At 41.0% G+C, this 13,217-nt stretch overlaps 1 long non-coding RNA gene across 1 annotated transcript; it reads left to right on the forward strand.

Annotated features, from left to right (window-relative positions):
- The first annotated feature begins 6,092 nt into the window (after positions 1 to 6,092).
- LOC115208006 (uncharacterized) lies at positions 6,093 to 8,310 on the forward strand. Its single transcript, XR_003881087.1, has 2 exons — positions 6,093 to 6,408; positions 7,320 to 8,310. It is a non-coding gene; the product is annotated as an uncharacterized LOC115208006 (long non-coding RNA).
- Positions 8,311 to 13,217: the final 4,907 nt, after the last annotated feature.

The following is a 13,217-nucleotide window of genomic DNA, read 5'->3' on the forward strand; positions in this document are numbered from 1 at the left end:
CACCAGAAAGCACAAACATGCCGTACTTAATCTCCCTCCTATTCGGCACCAGTTTCTGATCCCCATGTAAAGGATCAGTAGAAAACATCTAGTGAACAGTCATATCCATCTCCCATTCTTAAAAAGTTGACTTAGTCTTATCACCATGGTAACCTCTGTAGAGCATAATATGCAGCTCTGATCTAGGATCAGGTCTCCCCTGTGTCTATGTAATATCACACATTGGGATCTAAATGGATAAATGTTATCATAGAAAATGTCATAGTGAACCTGTTTGTGTGGGGGGGTGTTGATAATTGTATATTCTTTCATATACTCATGATACTATTATTATTGAATGTCAGTTTGTAGAATGTTTCAACAATAGGTGTATATTCATGTATTCAAGTGATCAATAAATTCAATCTGTTATCTTAACAAGCAGTTATCACTTAAATTGTATTTTATATATCTATATTAAATGAAAAAGGAAACCGCACACTGCTCTTGATCGTATCACTGATCTTTAATAAGCTTACGGCCTCACGGCCTTCGTCAGAGCTTTTCACAAAAAATATCCTACACATAGGCTAGTCCACCATCCAGATCGTAGCTGTAAAAACAATGAAGCCTGTCAAATGGCTAGCTCTTACCATAGTTTGGAATATAGAGCTAGCTAGTGTTGCAAAAGCCAATTGCTATGCATGCATTGTAAGCTAGCAGCGTGGCAATTTGCCCAAAGTTTGGTGTTGTTTTTGAACTGATGTAGTTAGCAAGCTATGTTTTGTGGAAAAGTGTAGGACTGGTATTTGGAAGTGAATTAGCTATCATTAGCTTCCTTATGTGTCTACGTCAGCTGTTGTCTGGCTTTAGTTACCGAATGGCTTTGTTATGTGTAACAACCCTTCCATAAACAAATATAGCTAGCTAACGTTACCTTTCTTTGCCCGTTCATTAGCTAGCTAGCTTTCAGCTGACTGGTGTTACCTAGCTAGCTACAGAGGCTAGCTGCTGGACTTTGGGCTGTTAGGGTTTAACCAACTATTTGTTTGCATAACCAATATAATACAACTATTTAAACCTATATAATAAAATGAGTTGTGGTGCATAACTTATGAATACTAATGCTAAACATAAGAGGTTTATATTGTATTAACATAGATTGAGCGACATATAATAGACATGACTAACTGGAGGGTTGCTGGCTAGTAGTGTAGGCTGAGTAGACTCGTGACACACACACACACAATGCCTGGTTGTGGGGCCGCTCAAGGACAGGTGTATGTGAGGAACTGATAGAGGGGAGAATGGCTGTGGCACAAGAACAGGCACTGTCCTTGGGTGTCTGACTCTCGGGTACACACACGAAGATAAGCTATTTTGATTCCCTTTACGAGGTCCTATACAAAGAGGTATGGGCTAGGTTTTAGGCTAGGTTCCAGGTTATATTGGGGTTTTACCGGGTGGGCATAATACATTGTTAAAACGGGTCTAGAAATTAGCGGGGTAAAATAGATCATAGGAAGGGAGACATAATTCCTCTGTGGAAAAGGTAAAGTGGGAATGGGGGATATTGAACCAGAACGGGTGTTGAAAACTTTGAAAGCGACTCTCGAAAGGAATGGTGGTCGCGATGGGAAAGAATGGAAGAGGAGAGGCGATAAATTATATAAGGGATGGATAAAAGAAGGTAGTATTAATGCACCCAACGGACTCCCAGTCGACGGGGAGCCCGGTAGAATATTGGAAATGCTAAAACGAAAAAACAGATAAAACCTGTTCCGAATGGAAGCAGGAGGGGGAAACGCGTAGCGGCAGATTTAAAGAAGCAATGGAGAAGGCTAAATTAAAGGAGCGGATAGGTAATTGCGATAGAATTGTAACCACCGACAGGTGTTTATTTTTATGCTAAAAGAGTTGAAAGAAGTATTTTATAAATTTGGAGATATACATGATATTTTTTTAAAGTCTTGGACATTTCATAAGAGTGAAGCCGAAAGAGAGATAAAGTTGTAACATTGGTTTTAATCTTACGATAGAGGTAAGGCAGAACGCTGTTTAAAAAGAGATAATATTTTTTATCACATAAACCCTTGAGGAAGTTTAAAACTAATGATTGGGGGGAGTACAATGGAATTCTAAGTATTATTAGGTTTTGTTTGTAGCTAACGTTTGGGTTTCTGAATCTGTGTAGTGTAAGGAATGATGACCAAATGTTCGTGGTTATTTTATGGAAAAAGGAGCGCTTAGCTCTCTTTGGGGAAAATCCTAGGGACAGGATATCTTAAAGGGGTATACACACATGGCATTTTGGAAGTCTTGTTTTCTGAGTTTGAATTAAACACGTGAAATTCTTTTGATAGGGAATGTTCTGGGAACCTGGGATACAAAATGTGGATAAAGTTCTTAGCCTTCATTTGTCTAATGTAGTAAGAAACACGGTTCTGAAAGGGTGGTATGACTTTTGACCCCTCTAGTGGCTTCCCTGTGTGGTCTGATCAGCCACATTGAAAAGCCATTTGGATAGTGAATTTAAGGTCATTGGTGATATTGATTTTAAGGGAATTTGTAGAACTGATAATTATGATGGAGTTAAAGTTCTTGATAATTTGAACCAATGAGAAGACTAAAAGGGCAAAGCCTTAGACTAAGGGTAGGCTTCCTTAAGTCTATTTTCCTAGAACAATAAGGGTACAATAATTTTTCTTGGTGGAGTAAATCAGATTAGTCATTTTGATCTGATTATGTTATTTGAAAATATTTTGACCAATAGCAGGGGTATTTTTTACATGATCTAGATAAGTTTATTTTCCCTTAGGAAGTGAGCTGTGGTTGAAAGCAGTGGAAGAGATTTAACACAACAAGGCTGTGGAATTAATATAATAGTATTATTATATTTTGTTGTTGAATATGTTTAATAATGGTAGACTTATGTCAAGTATCAGGATATATTCTAAGCCAACGGGACAGGAATATATGACATCTGTAGGTGATCCAGGATCATTGAGGGTATCGAGATAAATTTAAGTAGCTATGGAATGAGACAGCAGACGGAGAAGTCCTCCCCTGCACTGCTGAGACCTTGATGGGTTGGAAGTAGCAGGAGGAGAGCATAAGCAAGGAAGAGAAGATTAAAGGGACACAGAAGAATTAGATAACAGTTAGTGAGTGGAGACCAGCATAGTTAAATTATAAACAGGTGAGGACAGAAATAATACTGAGACAGACAGAAAATACATAATAAGAATAGAAGATAGGAAGAGAATTTAGTTTGGTTGGCTTAGCTTTAGGATATTAATTCATGGAGAGACTATCGGCTCCATAGGCATGTATTTTAGTTTTGATTTTAAGTTATGTTTGGTAAAATTTGCTAGGAAAAGATATGATCATTTTGTTGAAAGTAGTTGTTAAATCTTAAAGAAGATAAGACACTTGACAGAGAATTGTTACAGGGTAGCTAAGGATAAATGCCCAAGGGAGAATTGGACATGTGGAAAATGAAAGGGGGCATCCTATAAGAGAAGGTCTGACATAAGGATAATTTACTAACCTTACCAAAGACACTGTTTAGATATGCAGCAAAATTGATACATGGCTTGAGCCATGTATAAATAGGGGGAGTATGGTAGAGAGTATGGTAGAGCAGGCGATAGAACAGGTTAGGATAATTACTTAAACAAAAACATTTTTTGTAGAATATCCATTCCAACATTTGGAAATGGACTTATTGAACTATTCCGAATGGAGGGGAAGAAGGGGTGTTTAACAATAACAGATAAGTATAGCAAATGGGTAGAAGCGTTCCCAATTTACTTGGTGGACATGATTATGGTAACTAAAAAATGAGGTCAAGATATTATCCCTAGAGTTGGTTTTCTGGGATCTATATCTTTAAATGATGAATTACAGTTTAGCTAATCAGGTAGAGCCTATAGAATGCCAGAGTTAGAGATACCAGAACAGGTAGACATAGAAGTTGAAGAAATACTAGCAGAGCACATGAGAAGAATGTTTGTTAACCAAACCCATATGTCTGAGATTTTGTGTCCAACGGGTGAATTACAGGAGAAGGTGATTCACTCAATCCAACCAGGAGACTGGGTGTGGATCCAGTCCCTGAGGAGAAAAGAACTGGAAGCAGCCACAGTGGGAGGGGCCACTGTGTGAAAGAATGCTGATGCTGTAGAAACAGGATTTTCTGTAGAATAATAGCAATAACAGGATATGGGTGAAAGGTATATGCAGGGGGGTGTAAGGGTTTTAGAGAACTGTGCATTGTGCAGTCACAAGATGAGACATCCGCCAGAGACAACAGCTACGCCAGGAAACAGGAGTGCGTCCAGAGGTTGGGACCAACCTGCACGCCAACGATAGGCTGGAATAAGTCTAAACCATATTCTAGCCTCTACTATGACAGCCCCTCGGGGAGAGGGAACTAAGTATGTCCAGTATTTAAGGAAGAACTTGTGATGACATACCAGTTCTCTGTCTGCCCTGCGTGGTGTTACAGGGATCCCGTATATATGAACCACATATTTACCATTCAAGTGTTTGCATTAATTAAAGTACAAAGAAATCAGAAGTTACTAGGTGCTGACTATTTTGTTCTGATACCAGATTCGAATTGACGCGACCCAACACTAATCAGGTAGAGCCTACAGAATGCCAGAGTTAGAGATACCAGAACAGGTAGACATAGAAGTTGAAGAAATACTAACAGAACACATGAGAAGACTGTTTTTTAACCAAACCCGTATGTCCAAGATTTTGTGTCCAACAGGTGAATTACAGGAGAAGGTGATTCACTCAGTACAACCAGGAGACTGGGTGTGGATCCAGTCCCTGAGGAGGAAAGACGGGAAGCAGCCCCGTGGGGAAGGCCCATACCAGGTTCTGTTAAACCATTGCCTTTGCCATTAGAGAAGCTGAGAGAGTCACTTGGGTCCACGTTATCCACTGCAAGAAGGTATGTACACATATCCACTGCTGATCACACACAGTTAGGAGAAGAACCGAGTACCAACAGGGTCCGGGGGTTACCTCCTTAACGAAGATTCCCTATCCCGACCGTTCATCACTGTGTGTGCTCCTAGAGGTGTGAGTATGGGGTGGTACCTAGCAGATCGACTAAGGGCAGGAGAGGGTTGGCGGTTTTTGGGAAGAGTAGAGACTCTGAGCTGCATCATAGTTTTGGTAACCTTTCTGATACATTCAGATCCACCACCTTCCAGTACTAATCATACGATACCGTTGTCATTGAGAAGAAGTAAAAGATAAACTATAATACACTGATGAGTGACATACAGAATAAGGAATCAAAAAAGATCAAGGTAAACATTAAACAATTTCCTGGTGAAGCAGACAACTGTACAGGAATTGGGGTTGGCCAGATTGAAGTACTCAGCCAACACACCTCGGTTCACCTTAACTCCGGATGAATACCAGTGTTATAGATACAAGAATGGCACCGAGAACTAAGATGATTTTAATGGCTGAAAGGTAATCGTTAATGTGACTGACTTAGGTTTGAAAGCACAGGAGAAAATGTTTAACCTCATAGCACCTATAACTGATGTAGGGTGGGCTAGTACCAGCAAAGGACGCATACGACAGTAACTACCACAAAGGGTGGTTAGGAACTTGCGGCCTGGGGTTATAGGTCCAACCAGTTCGAGTTAGTCATCAGAGGCCAGTTATAGGAGGCTAAAGTAGGCACAGGAGGAATTTTGACCAGGATGGGAGTAGCTTTGTCTAGATGGATGCTATTGGCATCCTCAGGGAAGTTCCAGATGAATACAAAGCTATGAATCAAATATGTGAAGGCTTTAACACTACATTATTTTGGTAGTTGACAATAAATAGAAATGTGGATTGGATTAATGACATATTTTATAATCAACAGAGATTCATGAATGAAAACGGGGATGCAGTAAAGAGGTTATCTGACCAATTATCCGCCACCTCCCTCATGACCTGGTAAAATAGACTGACTCTCGATATGTTTTTGGCAGAAGAGGGCAGTGTAGGTAGAATGATTAGGTTAATTGCTGTACGTACATTCCTGATAACACAGCTCATGTTTGGGAAATGGAAAAGTGTTGTAAGAACTGTATTATGGGCTGCTTTCACCTGTATGAGTGTGTTTGTGTGGTTGTTGTTTGGTCCCTTGTGCGAGAGGTCTCATTTCCAGAACTTTAGAGAGATCGATAACGGAGCGGATGGTGAGATACGGACCGAGTCAAAGTTCAGATCAGTGGGACGACAAATACCTACCGCCGAGCCTGGTGGAGGATTCATTCAATTATGAGGAGCCCATGATAAGATGAGACCATCTTTAGAGTTTCCTGAATTAGTTTGATTTTGTGTGAAATTTCTGAATCCAATAAAAATAGATGTGTTTTAATGTATGTGAAATATTTAGCCAATCGGGTGGATGTAATGAAGGGTTTGACTAAATGATTTCACTCAGAAACCTTATAACCTGTTGAAATGTATTCGAAATACAGCTATAATAATGGGTTAAAAACTAGATTCCCATACTGTGTGAGTAAGACACTGTTACCAGAATGAGCAGAGCAGAGTTGATAAGACGACCTTGGGAAGGGAACAGGAGAAGAAGCCTCCCTAAGTTAGGGAGAGTAGCAACGACCTGGGAACGGCTAGTGGGCAGGAGATTAGAAGACAGGTGGCAAGGTTGATAAGGAATGTATGTGTACTGTGGGAAAAATACAGCCGCCTAAAGCTGGGTTGAGTTCTTTACTGATGTGTGTGTAACAGAGATTTGTTAACTATACTCGCACTGCACTGACAGGTATGGCTGAGCAACTAGAGGCTACCACTAGAACCGCTAGACAAAATAGATTGGAGTTGGGTATGATATTGGCTAATAATGGGGGGTGTGTAAAATGTTTGGTGAACAATGCTGTACTTTTATCCCTAATAACACTAGCCCTATGGTAGCATTACCAAAGCCCTACTGGGACTTGACAAGCTATCTGCTGAAATGAAGGGTGTAGCGGGGGTATACGAGGGGAATTGGCTGAACATCTTTTTTGGCAAGTACACATCTATGGTGGTTACTGGATTTCTGACCCTAGTGCTTGTGTTCCTATTATTGTTGTGTTGTGCTACCTGTATAATCCCTTGCTTGAGAAAATATCTTACAGAAGTTGTCAGAGCAACCGGAATGATGCCTTTGAGGGAAGTGACCTCGGAGGACACTGAATCCAGCTCTGGGCAAAAGACGGGTCTGTCTGAGGACGATCCTTGGTTTGCTGTTGAGGAAGTGGTTGAATAAAGCGTATCTAAAATGTTCTCATATGTATTGAATGTAGTGGCAGGTGGATGTGAAGGTTTTAAGTTCTGGGACAAAGAGTCTGTCCCATACATGTTAGGTGTAGCCACTGCCGCAAGAAGGTCTTCTTTTTATACGTTTTTTAAATAATATGTTCTGAATTTATCCTGTGTACTATTTGTCTTTCCTTATGTGAAGGTTTGAAGTTCCTGGGTGACTGGTAGTCAACCTAGTACAAGTGAGGTGTAGCTGGAAGGACTTGAGGGTTTTTTAACTAATCATCTAATCATTAAAATGGGAATTTAAAATTGTGTTGAGTGACACCCTAGGGGGTGTCAAAAGGGGGAATCTCAAAATTTCCCTGAAATTTTAAGAACTTGTGTATTCACACCTATCAGGTGTGAAAAGGGGGATTGTTAGGGTTTAACCAACTATTTGTTTGCATAACCAATATAATACAACTATTTAAACCTATATAATAAAATGAGTTGTGGTGCATAACTTATGAATACTAATGCTAAACATAAGAGGTTTATATTGTATTAACATAGATTGAGCGACATATAATAGACATGACTAACTGGAGGGTTGCTGGCTAGTAGTGTAGGCTGAGTAGACTCGTGACACACACACACAATGCCTGGTTGTGGGGCCGCTCAAGGACAGGTGTATGTGAGGGGCTGGTAGAGGGGAGAATGGCTGTGGCACAAGAACAGGCACTGCCCTTGGGTGTCTGACTCTCGGGTACACACACGAAGATAAGCTAGAAGACAACTATGCTTGGCAACAAAGATGCGTCTAGAGGCTGGGACCAGCCTGCACGCCAACGATAGGATGAGTAAGTTTAAACCACGCTCATCCTCCCTCTGACAGGCCAGCAGTGAGCAGGAACTATCTCTGTCAGAGTATTTAATGAAAAGCAAAGGATGTGTCACTCAGTTCTCAGTCTGCCCTGCGAGGTGTTACAGTGAGCCCGTATATACGAACATTGCATTTATCGCTATTTACTTAGCTTAATAAACAGCTATGAAACAGTACTAGAGACCAGAGTTTCTCTTTGTTCTGACACCAGATTCGAATTGACGCAACCCGACAGGGCAAATAAGCTAATTTTAGCTAATAGCAACTGTATTGTTCCAGAGCAACAGAGTTGCTGACCTGTTTGAATAGAACTCGGAGATATGGCTGAAAAGATGTTAGCATTGTCAGAAATGCTACAAAAAAAGTAGCTCGCCATTGGTTGCTAATGGACGAAAATGTGCACGTGAAAGTGAGAATCTGTTGGAGCTACAAACTTAGTCAATACAATGTTTTTTTTCTTCAATCAAATGGTCACTTTATGGTAGCTACAGTGCATTTGTAAAGTATTCCGACCCCTTCACTTTTTTCTACATTTTGTTACGTTACAGCCTTTTTATAAAATTGATGAAATGTTTTTTTGCCTCATCAATCTACACACTATACCCCATAATGACAAAGCGAAAACGGGTTTTTGACATTTTTGCAAATGTATAAAAATAAACATACTTTATTTAGTATTCTGACCCTATACTCAGTACTTTGAAGCACCTTTGGCAGCGATTACAGCGCCGAGTCTTCTTGCGTATGACGCTACAAGCTTGGCCCAGCTGTATTTGGAGTTATGCAAGTCCCTGACTAAAAAGATCTTGGTCGACCGAGAGTAGTCTGTTTTGTCGACCAATCGATTGATTAAAATGTCAAAACGTGTATTTTTTCCATATATAGACACACCCTATGTCTTTGAATAAAATCAACTCTAATTTTACCAGAGTCTATTCTAAAGAACAATATATTAAGCTTTTATTACAGCAAAGACTAAAAACAGTGAATTGCCGTTTATTTACTGTTTAGGCTAGTTATACAAAGCTCTCTTTGTTACTTTGTTTTAAAACTAAAATGCTTGATTGCATTTCAAAGCATGAATGACTCGCCTGTGTGATGGAATTAACGAATGATTGATTGATTCCATGTGTCACAAACCGATTTGTATTCTTTTTACTTTCGGTTTTGTACACAAGCTTCGAACAGCTGAAAATACAACAGTTTGGGTTATGGAAAATGTATTTAAAAGCAGTTTAGATGCTGCAATGATTCTCTACACTATACTTGCTTGTTTTGTCACAAACTGAAATTAGGCGAACTATAAAAAATGTAGCAACCAGGAAATGGTGGAGCAATGTCTTCATAGTGTAATCTTGTTAAATGGTGTTTTATAGTGTTACATAATGTTTTTATTCGTTTTTTGGTAGGCTTACATGTATTGTTTTGTTTTTTAGCACACATGGCCCTCACGTTAGCTCCACTTCTACCTAGATACTATGTTACCGAATCCCTCATTTTCTTTCCCATCCTCCCAAAGTGTGCACTTGTTCACTTCCATTCACTGATATGAAAGGAAATAACTGGTATAAAACATATTGATTACTTTTGAAAATATTTTCCTGTCATTTGTTAACAATTCATTTAACTATAATTTAATCAAATTGCTAAAAACTGAACTTCGAAACCAAAATTGTATAGTGTCGAGTTTACGTACAGTTTGAAAGCTGTATAAATTGACATAAATTTAATTTAGGTTGGAAGGTAAAACCAAATAATTTATGCATATGGCTATAAATACTACATCATCCTTCTTCAGCCAGCAGGGCAAAGTGGGTCACTTTGTGCTACCATTTCAAATGATGGTGTAGTGTACAATGAACTGCTGAAATACTTGAGTGGTAAATTACAGTTTATTCCACTCATTATCTGAATGTTCCGGCGCCGACAGAGATGGCCGCCTCGCTTCACGTTCTTAGGAAACTATGCAGTATTTTGTTTTTTTATGTATTATTTCTTACACTGTTACCTCAGGAAATCTTAAGTTTTATTACATACAGCCGGGAGGAACTATTGAATATAAGAGCGACATCAACTTACCAACATTACGACCAGGAATACGACTTTCCCGAAGCGGATCCTCTGTTTGGTCCACCACCCAAGACAATGGATCGGATCCCAGCCGGCGACACAAAACAACGGCGCAGGGGCAGATGGAGCGGTCTTCTGGTCAGGCTCCGTAGACGGGCACATCGCGCACTGCTCCCGAGTTTACTACTCGCCAATGTCCAGTCTCTTGACAACAAGGTAGACGATATCCGAGCAAGGGTTGCCTTCCAGAGAGACATCAGAGATTGTAACGTTCTTTGTTTCATGGAAACATGGCTCACTCTGTATACGTTATCAGAGTCGGTACAGCCACCTGGTTTCTTTACGCATTGCACCGACAGAAACAAACATCTCTCTGGTAAGAAGAAGGGCGGGGGTGTATGCCTTATGATTAACGAGACGTGGTGTGATCATAACAACATACAGGAACTCAAGTCCTTTTGTTCACCTGACCTAGAAATCCTTACAATCAAATGCCGACCGCATTATCTACCAGGAGAATTCTCTTAGATTATAATCACAGTCGTGTGTATCCCCCCCCAAGCAGACACATCGACGGCCCTGAAAGACTCTATGTAAACTGGAAACCACATATCCTGAGGCTGCATTTATTGTAGCTGGGGATTTTAACAAGGCTAATCTGAAAACAAGGCTCCCTAAATTTTACCAGCATATCGAATGCGCGACCCAGGCTGGCAAAATCCTGGATCATTGTTACTCTAACTTCCACGATGCATACAAAGCCCTCCCTCGCCCTCCTTTTGGAAAATCTGACCACGACTCCATTTTGTTGCTCCCAGCCTATAGACAGAAACTAAAACAGGAAACGCCCGTGCTCAGGTCTGTTCAACGCTGGTCTGACCAATCTGATTCCACGCTTCAAGACTGCTTTGACCACATGGACTGGGATATGTTCCGCATATTGTCTGTTGGACAATAACATTGATGAATACGCTGATTCGTTGAGTGAGTTTATTAGCAAGTGCATCGGTGATGTTGTACCCACAGCGACTATTAAAACCTTCCCCAACCAGAAACCGTGGATTGATGGCAGCATTCACGCAAAACTGAAAGCGTGAACCACTGCTTTTACCGGAAACATGATCGAATACAAACAGTGTAGCTATTCCCTCCGCAAGGCAATCAAACAAGCTAAGTTTCAGTATAGAGACAAAGTAGAGTCGCAATTCAACGGCTCAGACACAAGAGGTATGTGGCAGGGTCTACAGTCAATCACGGACTACAAAAAGAAAACCAGCCCCATCGCTGACCACTATGTCTTGCTACCAGACAAACTAAACAACTTCTTTGCTCGCTTTGAGGACAATACAGTGCCACCAACACGACCTCTACCAAAACCTGCGGGCTGTCCTTCACCGCAGCCAACATGGGTAAAACATTTAAACGTGTTAACCCTCGCAAGGCTGCCGGCCCAGACGGCATCCCTTGCCGCGTCCTCAGAGCATGCGCAGACCAGCTGGCTGGTGTGTTTACGGACATATTCAATCAATCCTTATCCCAGTCTGCTGTTCCCACATGCTTCAAGGGGGCCACCATTGTTCCTGTTCCCAAGAAAGCTAAGGTAACTGAGATAAATGACTATCGCCCCGTAGCACTCACTTCCGTCATCATGAAGTGCTTTGAGAGACTAGTCAAGGATCATATCACCTCCACCCTACCTGACACCCTAGACCCACTCCAATTTGCTTACCGCCCCAATAGGTCCACAGATGACGCAATCACACTGCACTGTCCTAACCCATCTGGACAAGAGTAATACCTATGTAAGAATGCTGTTCATCAACTACAGCTCAGCATTTAACACCATAGTACCCTCCAAACTTGTCATTAAGCTCGAGACCCTGGGTCTCAACCTCGCCCTGTGCAACTGGGTCCTGGACTTCCTGGACTTCTCCCCAGATGGTGAGGGTAGGAAACAACATCTCCACCCCGCTCATCCTCAACACTGGGGCCCCACAAGGGTGCGTTTTCAGCCCTCTCCTGTACTCCCTGTTCACCCATGACTGTGTGGCCATGCACGCCTCCAACTCAATCATTAAGTTTGCAGACGACACAGGAAGGCCAAAAAGATCATCAAGGACAACAACCACCCGAGCCACTGCCTGTTCACCCTGCTATCATGCAGAAGGCGAGGTCAGTACAGGTGCATCAAAGCTGGGACCGAGAGACTGAAAAACAGCTTCTATCTCAAGGCCATCAGACTGTTAAACAGCCATCACTAACATTGAGTGGCTGCTGCCAACATACTGACTCAAATCTCTAGCCACTTTAATAATAAAAAATTGGATGTAATAAATGTATCACTAGCCACTTTATATAATGTTTACATACCCTACATTACTCATCTCATATGTATATACTGTACTCTATACCATCTACTGCATCTTGCCTATGCCGTTCGGTCATCGCTCATCCATATATTTATATTTACATATTCTTATTAATTCCTTTACACCTGTGTGTATAAGGTAGTTGTTGTGAAATTGTTAGATTACTTGTTAGATATTACTGCATGGTCGGAACTAGAAGCACAAGCATTTCTCTACACTCGCATTAACATCTGCTAACCATGTGTATGTGACCAATAAAAGTTGATACGCTGTAAGCTGATTATTTTAGATGAGGATGCTGTTACAGTAAAGTCACATAGACAAGTGGATCTGAGCAATGTTGCATGGGGTAGAAATTGCACTAGGCTACACCAATACCTTTTTAATGTAGGCTTCTGCTACATACCACAGTACCCCTATATCTGATGGTTTCTTCTATGTATGTACTGTATAAGAATACTGAAACTGTAAGACTGACATTTTTCTCAACATGCTGCAAATGTGGGATAACGAGCAGCAGTAGTTCTGGTGTTTGGGTATTTCGCAGATGTTATCATCTTTCATATTTCGGAAGGGGAGGGGACATTTGGCCCATATCGAGAGGAGCTCCACATTCTGGTTCTGCTCCTCGTTCTAGCATCTCC

This window comes from Salmo trutta, chromosome 1 (genome assembly GCF_901001165.1).
Source record: "Salmo trutta chromosome 1, fSalTru1.1, whole genome shotgun sequence".
NCBI lineage: Eukaryota > Metazoa > Chordata > Actinopteri > Salmoniformes > Salmonidae > Salmo > Salmo trutta.